Source organism: Planococcus citri, chromosome 2 (assembly GCF_950023065.1).
Source record: "Planococcus citri chromosome 2, ihPlaCitr1.1, whole genome shotgun sequence".
Taxonomy (NCBI): domain Eukaryota; kingdom Metazoa; phylum Arthropoda; class Insecta; order Hemiptera; family Pseudococcidae; genus Planococcus; species Planococcus citri.
This window is the reverse complement of record NC_088678.1, coordinates 17,718,679-17,737,033: the sequence shown is the minus strand read 5'-3', so window position 1 is coordinate 17,737,033 and position 18,355 is coordinate 17,718,679. Positions and strand designations below refer to the sequence as shown.

General features: G+C 40.3%; 1 long non-coding RNA gene across 3 annotated transcripts in view; it reads right to left on the bottom strand.

The window, feature by feature from the left end:
- LOC135834839 (uncharacterized) overlaps positions 1 to 18,355 on the bottom strand; it is a 174,201-nt gene that overhangs the window by 67,321 nt on the left and 88,525 nt on the right. The window lies entirely within an intron of this gene.

Sequence of the window (18,355 nt, the reverse complement as noted above, 5' to 3'; positions counted from 1 at the left end):
GTCAAATTTCCGATCTAGTGACATATCAACTTTTCTTCTACCCTCAAGGGGATTGGAACCACAACCATTCAAAAAGGGGGGTTCCCTGAAAAATACAAAACGTGTATAGGCGCCTAAGAGGGGTGAAATGGTCCCCGACAGCGTTCGAGTTGATATTAGCATGAAAAGTGGGTACCATAGAGAAACCTCCGCGCAAAAAATTTTAGATCCACACCCCCTCCCCTTTTTGCGGAACCCTCCTTTTTTGAAATTTCAGTATCACTTTCCTCAGCCCCATTTCAACCGATTTTGAAAATTTTTCTGGAGGTTATGTATATGCTTGATAGGTAACCCCACAAAAATTTTCAACCCCCTCCCCTCATATTTACCCCCCAAAATGGCGTTTTTTTCATTTTTTTAGGCCTATTAACAATCAAGATTGCGAGGTAAAATTTTGTAAACACGTTTTTTGGATGTATTTTTGGCCCCCAAACATATACTATATTAGAAATTTTTGCTTTGGTGCGCCGTGGTAAAAACTTGAAATAATGTATCGTAGGGGGGTGGGGGGTGAAATGGCAATTTTGAAAAAAACAACTATCAATGAGTAGGGTATCGTTTTCATATGATTCGATACCGCTGAGCACGAATATGACCTCAGATTTTTTGCTACACTCACCTACCCCTCTCCAGAGCCCCTCAGCCCCCTCAATTTTCACGATTTTCGAAATAAAGTTATTTTGGTGATGTTGGTTTCATTGCTATGGGAAAATTACATAAATTCATTGTTATTGTACATAAAATTTCTCGTAGAATGAGCTACGGCAGATGGCTCCCCCTCGAGGGGGGTGGACCCTTCAATTTTTTTCCACGCAGAAAACGTAACAATCTGTATGTGTACTGGACTGTATAGGTATGCGGAGCATATGTGGCATAATAATTATTCATGATAACTGTAACTTGAGTAGGTATGTATGAGTATGTATTTTATAATTCAATGACTAGGTACCTACTACCTACATAAAAAATCACAAGAAAAAAATATGGTAACGAAATACTTATAAAAAAAAAGTAAAGAATGTTAATTTGTGATTCACTTAATCGTCATCATCACTAATGTCATCATCTGTGGTATAACTTTCGTCGCTGGAATAGTTGTAATCGTCATTTTCTTTCGAAAATCGTGAAAAATGAGGGGGCTGAGGGACTCTGGAGAGGGGTAGGTGATTGTAGCAGAAAATCTGAGGTCATATTCGTGCTCAGCGGTATCGAATCATATGAAAACGACACCAACATCATCAAAATAACTATATTTCGGAAATCGTGAAAATTGAGGGGGCTGAGGGGCTCTGGAGAGGGGTAGGTGAGTGTAGCAAAAAATCTGAGGTCATATTCGTGCTCAGCGGTATCGAATCATATGAAAACGATACCCTACTCATTGATAGTTGTTTTTTTCAAAATTGCCATTTCACCCCCCACCCCCCTACGATACATTATTTCAAGTTTTTACCACGGCGCACCAAAGCAAAAATTTCTAATATAGTATATGATGTTTGGGGGCCAAAAATACATCCAAAAAACGTGTTTACAAAATTTTACCTCGCAATCTTGATTGTTAATAGGCCTAAAAAAATGAAAAAAACGCCATTTTGGGGGGTAAATATGAGGGGAGAGGGTTGAAAATTTTTGTGGGGTTACCTATCAAGCATATACATAACCTCCAGAAAAATTTTCAAAATCGGTTGAAATGGGGCTGAGGAAAGTGATACTGAAATTTCAAAAAAGGAGGGTTCCGCAAAAAGGGGAGGGGGTGTGGATCTAAAATTTTTTGCGCGGAGGTTTCTCTATGGTACCCACTTTTCATGCTAATATCAACTCGAACGCTGTCGGGGACCATTTCACCCCTCTTAGGCGCCTATACACGTTTTGTATTTTTCAGGGAACCCCCCTTTTTTGAATGGTTGTGGTTCCAACCCCCTTGAGGGTAGAAGAAAAGTTGATATGTCACTAGATCGGAAATTTGACGTAGATTCTTGTGTCTAACTTCATTTTTCGCTAAAATGCAATGCGGGGGAGAAAATTGCAAAAAACTTGTTTTGGGGGGCTTAGATCCACAATAGGGGAGAAAGCTCACCAGGGACGACCGGGGACTCATCGGATTCGTGTTCAGCACCAAAAAATGGACCTGTATACCAAAATTCAGCTTTCTACCTCACTTTTCCCAATGGAATGTTATTTTTCCTGGACTAAGTAGTTGATTTTTAATTTTTTTTAAAATGATGATTCTGAAGGATTTTCATGAAAAATAAAATTTGGTTCTTTTTCTTTTTTACACGACAAATTTTTAAAATTAGCCATTTCGCCAAAATAGTGACAAAAGTGACTTGCAATTGAAATTAGTGACTAAGTCACTTTCTAAGTGACCTAATTTCATGTCTGCGAATGCCTGAGAAAATCAACAAACTCAACCAAAATTAAGATGTAAACTTAAAAAACAAGCCATCAGCTAATCTCTGATTGCAAGATAGTTATTGCATTTGCTTTCACCATACAGAACGACGAAATAAAGGCTGATTATGACTAAAAAGTAAAATTCGATTTAGAAATATGAAAACAAAATTCAATTCTACAATGGAATCGTGAAAATCTGCGAAATGATGTCATTCCTCAGCGAATCGCATTTATATAACACACGTTTATTTGATTAGTTTCAAGTTTGTTCAATATACCTGCCAACGTTTTCGAGTTTCTATTTCTTTTTTCGGTGTAACGGTCACAAAGGAGGACCTGAAGCTCCATGGATGAGGTTTAATAAAAAATCTAATGCTATATATTCGTGTTCAGCAATATCGAAAACATACTATTTCATGTGTTACACGAATGAAGTCATTATTTTTTTGACTTTTACCCCATTTGAGGAGGTGCAGAGGGCCGTGAATGAAGCCCAATCAAAAATCTGACGCCATATTCGTGTTCAACGTCACCAAAGACATACTATTCCACATGTCGCACAAACAAAACCCTTTTTTGAACTTTTACCCCATTTGGGGAGGTGCTGAGAGGGCCATGGATGGGGTCCAATCAAAAATCTGACGTCATATGTGTTCAGCGTTACCAAAAACATACAATTCGATATATCACATGCTCCAGATTTTTTTTCGAAAGTTTTATCCAAATTTGTGGGAGGGGGTGCTCCTCTCCATTTAAATTCCCATCTCGAAAATTGAATATTTCTAAAAATCATCAAAAAGCACATCTATGAATTTTTTTTAGAATTTTAAATGGTAGCTCTCACGTCTTACTTACAGCGCTATTTTGAAATTTGAGCTTTCAATTTGATAGTTGAACTTTCAACTTTTGAAAATTTCAAGATACTTGGAAAGTTCAAAATGCAGTGCCCTTTCGAACTGTGAAATCAGTTTTAATCAAAGTGTCATAGCTTTGAAGGGAGCGCTGCTGAAGTTGAGTACCTCGAGACAGTGTGAAAATAATTGAAGCACCCTCAGTCAACCACCAACCACCTGGGGCTGGGACCAAACTGATTGCGGATTTCTTACTTATTAAGTGGGTAGACATTGTAAAAAAAATTAAGTGAAATCGAAAGACATGACATGACTTCTAAAATCGCATTTTATTAGTCGAATTGACACAGAATGACTCTCGTAGACTTGACTTGATTGATTTGTAAAAAACAGGCCATCAGCTATATCAGGCCATTTTTTAAGCAATTTTCACTAGGTGGCCAAGAGACAGTGCGGCATAGCCAGGGAAAGGAACGAAGAGGGCCTTTGTCCCCACTCGCGAGTAAAAATTCAAAATAAGGCATGCAAAAATGGCCTTTTTTCGTTGTTGGGACCCATTTTTTCTAAAAATTTTCGCTCTTTCTTTACTAGAGCAGTAATTTTACCATTGTTTCTATAGAATCATTACACATCACGAAAGGTTTTCAGGAAATTGCCTCTAATTTAGATTTTTAATGCCTAAAAATTCGGCTTTGCCCCCTCCTTGAGATGTAATGTGAAAAAGTAGAACATCAATTTTAATGAAAGAATTCGGTTTGTCTAATCTCAAAATTTTTTTAATTCAATCATAAGTTTTTTGAAATTCCAATTTGGCAGAAGAGAACCAAATTGACCCGAGCGAAGCGAGGGCGAAAGCTTCGGAAAATTCGTAGTTCGATAAGTACATACATAGAACAACATCAATTTTAAAGTAAAAATTCGATTCTTCTGATTTCAACTTTTTCTACATTTCATTAATGGTTTCTTGGCCCGAGCGAAGCGAGGACCAAAGCGTTTCAAAATTTATAATTTCAAGAAGTAAAACAGCAATAATTATAAAGTAAAAAGTCAGTTTTTCTACTGCAGACATTTTTAAAAGTTTTAAACAAAAATACTTCCCAGGCACAGTTATGAATAATTTGAGAGGAAACAGAAAATAACGAGTTAGCCCGAGCAAAGCGAGGGCAAAAGCTTTTGAAGAAAATGAGTATTTTGAGGGTAGATTTGGTGATTTTGAGTGGAAAATTTCAAATCAAAAATTTTCTTGGGCAAATCGAATTTACATTGGTCTTGAAAGGGAAAAACTTACGTGGCCAAATCGAATTTACTGGGTGGCCATTCGGCCAAGTACTTATATCTTAAAAAATGCCCTGAGCTATACCTATAATAAATGCTGTTTACAAATTTCACGAAAAAGGCAAGCAGTGTTCACGCTAAATAAAGAAGAGCTGAAATTTTCTGAAAGTTAAGTACCCGAGTAAATCGAATACAAACGTGAACAGGAAAAAAACAACTATAGTCACCAATAATCGCTGATTGCAAGACAGTTTTCGCATTTGCTTTCACCATACGGAATGATGAATTAAAGCTGATAATGACTGAAGAGTAAAATTCGATTTAGAAATATGGAAACAACGAACTCGAAATAACCAGCATAAAATATTCCATTCTACGATGGATTCGTGAAAATCAGCGAAATGATGTCATACCTGTTTCGATACTGGTCAAATTTTGACAATGGACAAGACAATAATCCCAACAAAAATGCATTTCCCAAATAAAAAACCTCAGTCAAAAACCAAAGTACCAATCACAAAATCCTTCTCCAAAATTCCCACTAACATCCCACCTCTAAAAAAGAAAACCACCAACAAAATCTGAATTCTCCAAAGCTTTAAATTCATCTACAGATAAAAACGTTCAATCGTGATTTCACGGCCACGTCTCTTGTCTCTTTGGGGATATAAAAACACGAATTGTAACACGATTGCTTAAATCTGCGCGACAAAAATCTCACCCTCGGCTGGAAAGGTCGTTAAATCGTATATGTATAGTCGTGAGAGTACACTAAGATGGGAAATACTCGTAGATGTGTTTGTGTTTGTGTAGTCGATATAAAAACAAACCCAGTCCGCGGTGACATTAACGCGAAATGAAGAAATATAGCATTTGTAGACAGTTAGGGTTCAAAAAGTCTGCTTCCACCATCCTACATCGTACACGGTAAAGATAAATAATCGATTCGCACAGCGGAAAGAAGCAAAGGGGAATAAAAAGTACACGAAGAGGAGACCTCCGCATCAAGGAAGGAATAAAAATAAAAGAAAACACTGTTTACAGTTAAAAATTCCGACCACAAATTATATTATATCTAAATGCAATTCGACAAATTTTCGACGAAAAAAATCTGCATAAATAAAAAATGAAGCATGTCGCCGTAACGCGTAAATTCGCCTTCGCCTTCGCCCTTCCTCTGCTTCCAAGTTCCAAGTTTCTACCCCACACAGGCAAACGTTCGGCAACTCGCTGTACGTATATAAATAATAACGCTAGCAGGAAATTCCGAGGGATGATATAAAATATAGCCGAATAAATTCTCCATAAAATTCCGCTTTAACCAATTGAAAAGCCTAAGCTGTTTTATTTTATGTTCGATATATTTATATGGAAAATGATGAAGGAAAAAAAAACTTTGTCGGCGAGGTAAGAGGAGTTAGTCTCCTTGTATGTTTTTTTCCTACCGCAATGCTGCTAACAGTAGGACTTGGTAGTTTAATTTGCTTTCTATACTGAATTTTAAACTAACCGCCGAAAATTGTACCATAAATCATAAATAAACACAGATACACGCTTATACAAGCAAGTAAATTTTATGGTCGTGGACTAATGTTTAATGAGATGAAATTTAATTCGATGAATTTTTCATGATATCAATCGTCCGCATCCTTTTCATCTTTATACGGAAACCAATGCTTTAGAATGTGATAATTTCATCCAACAGGAAGGGATTTACCTCAATTTTCTCGTATAAAAACGACGTCAGTGGGTTTTCAGCTACGTTTTGATTGCTCGAATCAATTTTTTCCCTGAAAAGGCTTTGGTAACTAAAAAGGCTTGAAAAAGTAACCCAAATAAACCAGTTAAAACGAGAAGCTTTTTAAAAAAATTTCATACTATCAACAATATTCGCTGATTACAAAATGGTTTTTGCATTCGCTTCCACCATATTGGTTTATGGTTGCATTGGTTACAAAGTTTGTACCTACTAATATTGCAACTTTTTGACAACGAAGTGAGAATTTTCACAATTGCCGGCAAAAAAGCTAATTTTTGGCAAAAAGTAAGACTTTGACAATTATTTTACTTTAGCAATAAACAGAATCTTTTGAAAATTATTGACAAAAATTTATTCGATTTTTTTTTAGCATTTTTTAGCAAAAGAAAACAACACATTCGGATTATTTTTAAAGAAAAAAAAATACTTTTCAGCAATTTTTGTTAAAAAGCAGAAGCAAAAGTGCAAGTCTACGACAATTTCAGAAAAAAATGAGACCTTGCGTTAGGTAATTAGAATAAGCCAAAAAATTATACATACAGGGTGTCCGGAGAGTGGTAGTGGTACAAACTTCAGATTTTTTGGATATAACCGGGTACGAGTAAAAAAAAAACCTAGGATGAACATTGAACAAGTTGCCTATTTTGAAAATTGAAGGGGAAAAATACGTTGTCAAAATCCAAATTGGACACAGGTTCGCTTGTTTTCATCTCACAATGATCACAAACATACCGTTGGAAAGCTGATGAAATTCCCTATTCATTAAGTGTACAACGACTTCTGTAACTTTTCTATGGAGCGTGCTACAAAGCAGGAGGGATTACTTTTTGATGAAATTTTGTATAATGGTATTTATAAAGGTGGAGGGGCGGGGGCGGGGTGAGGAATGTAATCGATGAAATGGACCATTATATATATTCCCATGACCAGAGAAGTACATATTTACAGAATTTCAGTTCCATAAGTGGGTTTTTCATCGACTCCACATTTTAGGGGTCTGCCCCAATAAGGGGGTGGAAGGTATGCGATGATTCTGACACTTTTAGCGGAACATATCGATCAATATTGAACAGTAACTGGCGTAATATTTCAATTCTAATGGAATTTTGACCAGTAGGGTATTTTTTGCAATTAGGGGTTGATGGGGGCGGGTAAAGGGGGGGAGTCATCATTTTTCGCGTTACGTACTGCTTTCAATAAATATTTCTTACCAGTTTCAAGAAGAATTAGCATTTGGTTCACCGTTTCCAGCATGTTTTGGCATTATAGTGACAATTTTGCGCGTTTTTCAAGTTTTGAGGTGCCACAGGGGGCAGAGGGGGGAAGGAGCCAAAAAGTTACGTACCAAAATTATTTGTACACTTTACTTAGTATATTTTTACAAAATTACATTTCCGAGTCTCAACATCTTCCAGATCCACAATTTGGGGGGCTGAGCCCCACGCAAGGGGGAGAAGGGGACAATGGTTTCAATGGTGAAAATAGAAAGTGCTGATCAATATCTAACAGCAGACACCATAATATTGAATTTCTGATTAAAACTCTATCCACAAGAAAATTTTAAAAATTGTAATCCCCACCCCCCTTGAAGGAGGGGAGAGCTCGAGTGGCTCCCGGTCTTAAAAACTTCATTTTGGTTCAAAAATTCATCATACCAAAATTCACGCTTCTTTCATCAAAAATGCAGTTTTTTTTTCATTTGCCACTCCACTATTATGTTACCTCCAAGGTTAAAAATGTATTTTGCCCCTTCAATTTTGAAGATAGGCCACACCTTCACAAAACCTTGTTTCTTAGACGAACCCGGTTGTATCCAAATATGAAGTTGGTACCCCCCTCCCCGGATACCCTGTACATTTTCGCAATTTCAGCCAAAAAAAAGTAAAACTTGGAGAATTATTGGAAAAATGCAGGCTTTTTGAAATTTTTTGGAAAGAATTAGCCATTCTGCTAAATAGCAACAATTTTTGTCAAATGAACACAAAAAAAACAATTAGCAAGACAACAGGATTTCCGGCAAAACAAATGGAAGTACGAGTACAAGCTACTGTTCAAAGATAATAACAGTGAATATATGAATACAACAGTTTTTTTTTGTAATTTGTAAGATAAAAGTAAGTAAAAGTTTTCAACAGCATTTCGCCAGAACACGAGTTTTCGTGAATTTGTGGCAGAAAGCAAGACTTCTTCAGGCCTTTATGGCAATTATTAGAAAAAAAGTAGGTACACTTTTTCGCAATGTTGGTCAAAACACGAGAATTCTGGTCCATTTTGTAAATAAAGCAGCTGTTTTGGAGTTTTCTACAAAAAAACGACAATTATGTAGAGGGTACTTGGGACTCCATGTTACCACTCTACAGTGGTAATTTGATGCCCAGGCAGGCGGCAACACTGCAACCGGTACAGCGCCATCTGGTGTACTGGTTCAGTGGAGACGACGGCCGAGATTGCCGAAGCGAGCCGCCTTGCAGTTTTCTAACCATCTTCATAAAGAGTAGTAATAAGTTTAACGCTGGCTTATGCCAACTCTGTCTGTTAGGAAACGCCTCATCACCAGCAGAATCTTTCGTGTATACGAATGGTATCGAATAGTATCGTAGCAACGTTCTTATTCACTGTACATCAAATGAGAGATATAAATATATGGTGAAACGTATGTATTTGTGTTGATCATTGATTTACGACGAGTTGTGGAGAGTAGTAGTTGGGTAGACTGAGATAGGTATTCATACCTTGCGGGTTCAGCGTTCTATACGAACTGGGTTGTTTTAGGGTTAAGGTACCAGGTGGCATAAGTAAGACTTTTCCCCTAAACCATAAGAACCCCTAGTTTTACCCTAACATTGGCGCCATAAACGTGGTGTTTCTTTCTGAGAAGTTCTGAGCAGGTTGAGAAGTGAAAGTTTGCACAACTGTGCAAAGTGGAACGAAGTTGCTCGGATACGGATCGGACAAACCCATGTGTAACCAGGTTAGTGGTGAATGTTTTATTATTTCGTTAAGTTATTCGTTTATTCGCGATCGTTCGTAATTCGCGAAGTGTTTTTTGTAGTGAAAAAAGTGAAAATTTGCACTTTGGTGCAAGATTGTACTAACCTGGTCAGGTCCATTCCTGCTTGATTTGTGTGCAGTTCTGTCCTGCAACAAAAGAGTAGACGTTGCTTAGCCGGATTTTCCTTGAAGTAAACAAAAGTTTGCTTACCTAATTTGAGTATTATTTACCGGATCTGAGTAAAATGAGTTCCAACAGAGGTGGGCGTGGCTCCTCTAATTCTTTGAGTAGATCGAATTCTGGAAGTAATTTAGAATCATTAGAGGATTATCGTCGTAATATAGGCTCTAACGTTAATGGTAATCGTGTAGCTACTCCCAGTGCTTCCCAAATCCCTCAAAGACAACCGAGAGATGCGGCAGTGGCCTGTACCCAAAGAATTCACGAAACTTTTCCGAGGAGAAGAAACGAGAACAGTGCAGGCTCGGAAGCACCTAGAAAGCAAGCGAGGCTTGAAAATGAGAGTAGTGAGACGAACAGAGACGAAGCTGAGGCGCAAGCAGAATTGAACATGCATCAAGCAATGTCCAATTTGGCAAATACGAGCAGGAACGAACCTGCTCCAAATGCGCAAAATGAAGCTGAGTCTGAACCTGTCGTGAGTAGACCTGAACCAAACCCAATGCAAAGCCTGTTGGATAGCCTCGACGCTGATGTACAGCAAGCGTTAAGCCAAGATAATGTCGATTCGGCTGCAGGTCAAAACCTGCAAGCTGAAGATTTACTAAATAGGACAATAAATCCGAGGCGATCGAGTTCTAGGGAGTCTGGACGAACGGTGACTGTCTCAGACAACCCCGAATCGCGTCGTGAATCCAGTGGTAGCCAAAGTGGGGTGCAAAGGCCTACTGCGAGGCGCATCAGCCCCCTACCACCCCCTCGAAGTGTAAGAGCGAGTAGCGAACCTGTCTATGGGGTGACAGTCGAAAATGTCACCATGAGCATCGAGGAAGAAGCGCAAGCGCAAATGGCGAGTAGATTTAGGGAGTTGAGCCTAAACAACGTAAGAACTAGGCCCCGAGAGACGTTATTTGGTGGTTTTTTACCATCTGAGAACAGACCGAGGGATCCGAGTGCACCTCCTCCCTACTCTGCTGTAGACCCCCTCGCAAATGGTCAGCCACCAGTAGGCACCAGAGACGCGTCGCGACAAGCTCAAAATAATTTTCAACAGGAAGTTGAAACAATGACTAGACCAGCGGTTACACGCGCACGTCGGAGCGTGAACGTAGCCATTAGAAGATTTGATTTTAGGCCGGTGAATTTGGGCGTTGAGCACCAGCTCATCCGAGTAGAAAATAGACGACCGGAAACTGCTACAGACGCGTACGTTAATGAGCAAATACCTAATTTGCGCGATAATTGCGAAATCTTAGACCATAGAACCGAATGCATTGAGACTGAATTATCGCGTACTCGCGTTGATTTGGAAACAATATACCGTGAGATTCAAAATAATATAATTGATAGAGATACAGCGAGTACCGCTCGAATGCGCCAAATGGCACAGGCATGGGGTACCAATCACTCTAGGCTTATAAATCGTATCGGTGATGAGATTCATAATGAAGGTCTGAGAATGACACAAACGATGGACGCGGTGGCGGTGCTGGCCGATGAGATTCGGGTTGAAAGGCAAGCGAGACAACGAGACGCCGGTCTAATTAGATTATTAACACAGCGAGTCGTTGAGTTGGAAAATGAGCGTCAGGCCGAGGCGCCGCAAGGCGGGAGGCCACGCTCCCAGGTTCAAGCGGGCCCAAATATTCCCCAAAGTGACCCTGCACCACCCGATGGCCGAAGATTCGGGTTTGACAACCATTTTCAGTGGCAGGACATTCCTGCAAGATGGCAGCAGGGTCCCCAGATGAGACCGCAACAAGCTTCGCAACAAGATGTGAGAATTGAGCAGAATAATGCGCAATCGAACAGTGCGCAATCAAGACCTGAGGGTCGAGGAGATTCGTTTGGAAGTTTGAGTAACGACGCGCAGCCTCACAGAAGCGAAGCTGAATTGATAAGATCTATGCAATGCAATGCCTTAGGGCTGAGAATTGCATACGAGCCGCTAAATGAGAATGTAAATTACGGTGCCGGAAATTGTGCAGCAAAGTTAAGCACGCTGCAAGTATTGAAAATTATTTACGATGAAAGTAATGAATTTGAGCCGCATCTCTTCGTGCGCCAATTTGAGGAGGCAATGGAGAGTATGTATGCGAATGAGACGATGTATATTAGTATGTTTAGGCAACTAGTAACACACCCGAAAGCGGCTACTTGGAAAGCGAACACCGGTACCGAAAAATCGTACAAAGCGTTGAGACAATCGTTCTTGCAAGCAATGTGGAGCCAGCAGCGTCAGGAAGACGCAATGAGTCATGTTAGAGCAGTAGTACTTCCTGCTACACGTTCTACTGATATGGCAACAGTTGCGCTGCGCTGGTTGCGAGTAGTCTCGAATGTGCAAACCACCGAATGGCAAATGATAAATGCCGTATATCCGCGAATTAATCCAATTTTAAGAACTAGGATTACGAATGAGGAGCGTAACGATATTGTTTTGTTTGCGAGACGCCTCATAGAAATGACTCAAAACGAGGAGTTCATTGAAGGAGTACCGAACTTGCAGCTCAGAATTCAAGATAATGCTCAACCTCAAGTTAATCGTAGAAATCGTACGAACGATAACTGGCAGAGAGGCGCTAGTAACAACAACGGCGCTAGAGCAAACTCAGCGGATACGAGACGTAACAATGGCGGTGGTTATAGGTCAAATGACAACAATGGCCGTAGAGACGACAGAGCTAGATCTGACAACCGAGACGCTCGAAATACTCGTGATAATCGAGACTCACGTGAGAACCGCGACACTCGTGATAACAGAGATTCACGGGATAACCGTGACAACCGAACGCGCAATCGCGATGATACTCGCAACTCCCGAGATAACCGCGATAACAGAGAAGATTCGCGAAGACGTACTAACGACTCCGGAGCCGCAGCTTCTGGCTCAAATTCGAAAAGAGATGAGAACAAAGGTGGCACTGGACGTGATCGTAGAGCGAGAGACGGTGGTACCACCAATGAGGCTGATGCAGGATATTCTGAGATGAATCCGGATGACCCACCTTACTCTGAGGATGAGGTGTCTGATGACAGTTCTCAGACGTCGTCTTTAAACGACGACGTGACGCAGGCTTAAAAAAGAAAAGAGCCACAGCCCCCCCCGAGCCCGATCTCCCCTACGAAGAGTTTGACTTAGTTGGCGACGCATTCGCGCAATTATTAACCGAAATCACAAAAGCTAGAGCTAAAAACAACGGTAGCGGAGACGATGCTAAAAAAGAAAGCAAGAGTAGCGTTGAAAAAATTTCTGAGAACTGTACGATGGCAACCGTGCGTGAACATGTCAAAAAAAGAGAATTTACTAAAAAAAGAGTAATTTTGTCATTGGGCACGTATGAAATAAATAAAGGTAGTATTCGAGATAGCCATATGAGACGCATACTACGAGAAGTAATTTTCACTCTGAAGGAGAAAGGCATTGAAGATATTAAGTTGCTTTTTCCCATGATTTTTCCAGCTGGAAAAAACAATCGAGGAGTGACGGCGAAACGTTATTATGCTTGGAGGAGGATCTTTGAGGAGGTTTGTGATAATGAAACCGTCACATTGTGGTGGTCGCCGGCAGCAGTGTTCATTAGACTGAACAAGCTCGAAGATGGCAGGTTGAAGTTTCAACCTGACAAAGATGGCAAGATTATTCCGCGAGATAACAGACTTCAGAAGAAAGGGAGTCGATACATGCCTAATGAAACTGGCGAGAAAGACCTGTTATTCGAGTTGAAAAAGTGCTACAATTACAAGTTTAAGCCAAAAAAGTCAGTTTTTAACTCTGAGAATTTATGTGTCGAAACAAGCACGAACTTGTCTGCGGAAGTTGTTACTGAGTCGGATGGTGATTACTTGGTAACCACCAAAGAGTCGGTTGAAAAAACAAAAGCAAAAATGCCAGAGAGTAGCCGGCCGTTGGCGCAGATCATTGAAGACCTCACCAAGATGGAAGTTAAGCTGTCACCTGATTGGCAGAAGAAAGTGAAAATGGTGTGTAAAGCCTGGAAGAACAAAAAAGGCGAAGCCATCGAAGAAAGTTCTGGAGAAGAAGGATCAACGCAATCGGATGGGGCAAGAGTCAATCAAGAAGCAGTCATGGTCAATCAGGCGGATGCAGTTCAGAGTAGCCCGCTGGAAAATGACGTAATTGATGAGAAGCGTACGGATCCAAGTACTGTCGAGCCACTAGTGAGAAGCCAGATCGAGAACTTTGAAGAAGCGAAGTCTTGTGTGGTGCCATTATGGTTCGCTGATTTAAAATTGTACGTACAACTGGATTCCGGTGCTACACCTAATATAATGTCTGAGTCATGTGCAAATATGTTAATAAATAATTATAAAGATAAAATCGAGTTTATTCATTTGAAAAGAGTATTGCAATGCAGACTGGCGAACAATCAAACGGTGAGAACTTGGAAGAAAGCGATAGTAGTGCCTCTAAAGTTCGGTAAGCACAAGATTAAGGTGCCATTTTTCGTGATGCCTGGTGACAACAAGTTGTTACTGATTGGTTCCAAATCACTCGAGAAGCTCGAAATAACTACAAACATGAAAACAGGTACTGCTAAATGTAAGCCCCCAGGTACGAACAGAGCAGAAGAAGTAGCTTTTGTCAAGAGAAGTGAGTACAGGGTGGAGGATGTTTCTGCAAACCAAATTCAGATTGTAGACGAGTACGAACCTGAGTCCATTGAGATTGTATCTCGAGCAGACCTACATAGCTTTTTTAGAAGAGACGGTAGGCCTAAGGATGATGGTCCAGATATCTTTGAGAGAAATCTTAAGAGGTATTTGGGTGAGGCGGTACGAGAAGGGAGAATCACGAGAGCTGAGTCGGAAGAGGCGCTGGAGGAGCTACTCCAATTTAAAGATGTTTTTAGCCGTTTTCCTGGAAAATACACTGGGGCAATGGTCAAATTAAAGTTCGTTGACCCCAACAAAATTCCAAACTTCGTAGGCCCAAAGTATACACCTTCAAACAAGCAGTTAGAAAAAGTTAGGCGTGCATTAGCTGATATGATCGAGCAGGAAGTAGCAGAGCCGTCTGACACAACTTACATTAACCCTTTGGTGCCTAACGAGAAGAAGGACGGTAGCGTTAGACTTTGTTTAAACCCGGTAGAGTTAAATCCTATACTACAGATTAATTATAATGAGGCGGGCCTCCTAGACAGAATTATTACCTCGGATGGAGACGCTCGTTTTTTCACAACGTTGGATTTTACTACAGCCTTTTGGCAGCTTGTGCTGCACCCAGAGTCGCGCAAGTATTGTGGTTTCAAGGTCGATGGCCGAGTATATCAAATGATTAGGTTGCCATACGGTCTGAAGATATCGTCTGCGGAATTTGTAAAAGTTATTAATTTAATTATACCGGATATGGAGGGAGTGACAAAATACGTAGATGATTTGCTACTGAGGTCACTCACCTTTCGCGAGATGCTGAAGCTGATGATTTATATATTTGGCATCTTGCGTGATAATGGATTGAGACTGAATGCCAACAAGTGTAAGTTCTTTGCAAGCTCCACGGACCATCTTGGCTTCAACATTTCAACGAGAAGCATAAAAAAACAAAAAAAGAAAATTGAAGGTTACTTGGAGTATTTGAAAAAGAAAACAAACGTTAGAACTGGTAAAGTAAAATTAAGAAATGTACGAGAAGTGTTGGCATTGATTGGCTTAACTGGTATTTATAGTCGCTTCATTCCTAACTACCAAGACATAGTGAGGCCTCTTTATGACTTAACTCGAAAAGGTGTACCATTTATATGGGGCACCGCTCAAGAAGAGGCGGTAGACAAATGAACTGAGGAGTTTACCAAAGAATTTGAGCTTATGACACCGGTAGATGGAGAAGACATGTACTTGGACACAGTCTCCACTGAGCATTCGATCAATGGTGTTTTGTATCAAAACATCAAAGGAGAAGATAAAATTGTAATGTTCGTGAGTAGCGCGTTTAAACAACACCAACAAAATTACACGTTAATTGAGCGCGAAATGTATGCTTTGGTTCGAGTAATAAATAAGCTGCAGTTGTGGCTTCATGGGAGACGCATCCATGTGAGAGGAGACCTCCAGTCAGTCGTGCACAAGTTTACAACTCTGGCTAAGGTGCATAGAAAGGCGGCTGGCTGGATAACAGAGTTGAATTGTTACGATCTCACGTACGATTTGAAACACAAAGTACGTGGCCAATGGTATGGAATTCAGGCGCCTGAGTTGACAATTTATGACACAAATTGGTCCAACATGATACCGTTAAACGTATCATTCGTAGAGTTGGTCAAAGATGAGATTTTGGATCACTTGAGACGCTTGGACATCTTCCAGAGTCGTGATAGGATGTGTACAAAGATTGTGCGCAAACTGAACGCTCTTGAGCTTGATATGACTGCAAAGCAGTTAGAGTCGAAGAGAAGAATTCAGGCGAAGTATGCAGTGATCAAAGAGAAGGATAAAGAGTTGCTCTACAGAAAGTTCAAAGATGGCTCGAGAATTCCAGTGATGCCTGACGAGTTATTCAGGGATACCATTGTATACCTGCATGAGATGTATGGTCATATTGGAGCTCACAAATTGGAGGCAGTATTTAAGAGACTTTATTACTCGCCAAACATCGTAAAAACTACACGGATTATTACAAGTGAGTGTATTACTTGTCGAAAAACCAAAGGTTATAGCGAGAAGAAGCGCTTGCAATTTTCTCAAATTGAGGCGTTCAACATAGCGGACGTCATCTCGGCGGACCTATGTGGACCAATCGCGAATGAGCAAGGAGAACCAAAGTACATGTTTGTAGCCAAGTGCGTTTTTACTGGCAAAGTTTGGATAATTCCATTGGAGTCGATTCCAGCCGAGACAGTTGTGCACGCTATGGAGTTAGTACTAGAAGATATCGAGAAGCTTGGTCATAAAGTTCGTAAAGTGATCACGGACAATGGCACTCAGTTTAGAAGCGAAAGCTGGAATGAGATGCTCAAAGCTAATGGCGTAAAAGTAGGCCATACGACGACGTACAATCCGCAGTCATCACTGGTTGAGCGCACGATGCGCATAATTGGTGATAGATTGCGAGCGAAGTTAAACAACGAGCCGGAAAATGATGAGTATACTCACCACGGCTGGCATGTACATGTTAAGAAAATTGAGTCGGAGATAAACAATACCCCTACTGAGTATGGCATAAAGCCGAATGAGGTATGGGGCATCGAAGATGAGTTTTCTGCCAATATGCCAACCAAGTTGGCTAAGTTAAATTCGAAATACCTGCTCAAGAAGCTGCAGCAGGATATGTTAGAAAAGAATCCTAAATCTGTGACTAGCGAGACGCTCATGGAAAAACCCATTGAGCTCTCAAACCTGATAAGAGACGAAGATGGTTATTATTGGGCTGCTGTAGATGGAGCTTGCTCCAATAATGGCTCCAGTGATGCCATCGCAGGTATAGGGGTGGCTTGGACTCCTAATGGAGAATTCAACATTTCTGAAAGAATTGACCACCCTAGGTACCGAAATACCAACAATTTAGCTGAGGCGGTAGCTCTGAGTAAAGCTATGAAGGTGCTGCTTAAGTTAGGTGCGAGACGCGCGAAAATTTTTTCTGATTCGTGCTATTTAACAACCGCGATTAATTATAACGGTGAGAAGTGGAAAATCAACAGCTGGAAGAATGCGAGTCGAAAACCAGTTGTGCACCGCGAAATTTTTCAAGAAATTTTAGAATTGAAAGAAAAATTTGAGAAGTTTGAATTAAAGCACACCCCCGCGAGAAGCTTTGATCGTAATAATCATGCAGCTGATAAGCTTGCACGTAAGGCAGTGTATACCCAAGAATTAGTAGACCTACGAGTTGATGAAATGACTGAGCAGCAGGCGTTAATTTCGTACATTAGGGAGAGAAGAAAGCTACAGAGATCTAGAGACGAAGTAGCATTTTACAAACTTAAGGGTGACCCCATTTGTTACGAGGAGGGGGAACTAGTTATGCTCACAGAGCACCGGCAGAGCTCCTACGACAAAGGGGTCTCGAGAAAGCTGTTTCCCAAGCGTTTTGGACCTTACATGGTCATGAAACACGTTGGTGATAACGCGTACCGAGTGAGAAGCATCGCTAATGAGTCTGATGAACAAATCGTAAATGCCAGACAAATGACGATCTATTTGAGTTTAGAACAACAAGAGAAGCTCAAAAATGACCCTAAGTTACAATCAAAAACCGATAATAGGCCCCTAATTGAGAAAATAAGAGAAAAAGTAACGCCGAAGGAAATCGAGAAGTCAGAAATTGAGGAAGAGGTTGAAGAAGAGGTCACTGACCTTAAAATACATGATCAAGTCGCGGAAAGAGCAGCTAGGCTACTGGCTAGAGAAATGCGTAAAAAAGAACTCGAAGAAGCTGAGAAAAATAAAAGTAAGAAACTGCAGGAACTTCAGAGACTCAAAAAACATGCGAGACGCAAGTTGGATGATAAAGAGAATGAAAAAATCGAAGACTGTATAAAAAGAGCGGTAAATTTGAGTAAAAAGGCTGGAGAAATTATTGAAAATGCGAAAAAGAAAGATAAAGAGAGAAAACGTACAAAAATTTTAAAGCTAGGTGAGACGCCACCAGGATCAGCTGATCCTGATTACGTACCTCCAACGAGTATGAAAAGGCGAAAAAAGAAAACAGCCAATTTTATTGCGTTAGAGAAGTTGGAATCTCACCATAGAATAAATTTCGTCGAGCTGTATTTAAATTACGATGATATTGCGAAGTAGAGTCGTTGATTGAGTAGCTGGAGTTCCAGACATTGCTCTGCAGTGTCAAAATTTGTAAATTTTTTTTTTAACCTGTAAACAATTTATTTTATTCAAAAATTACTCGTG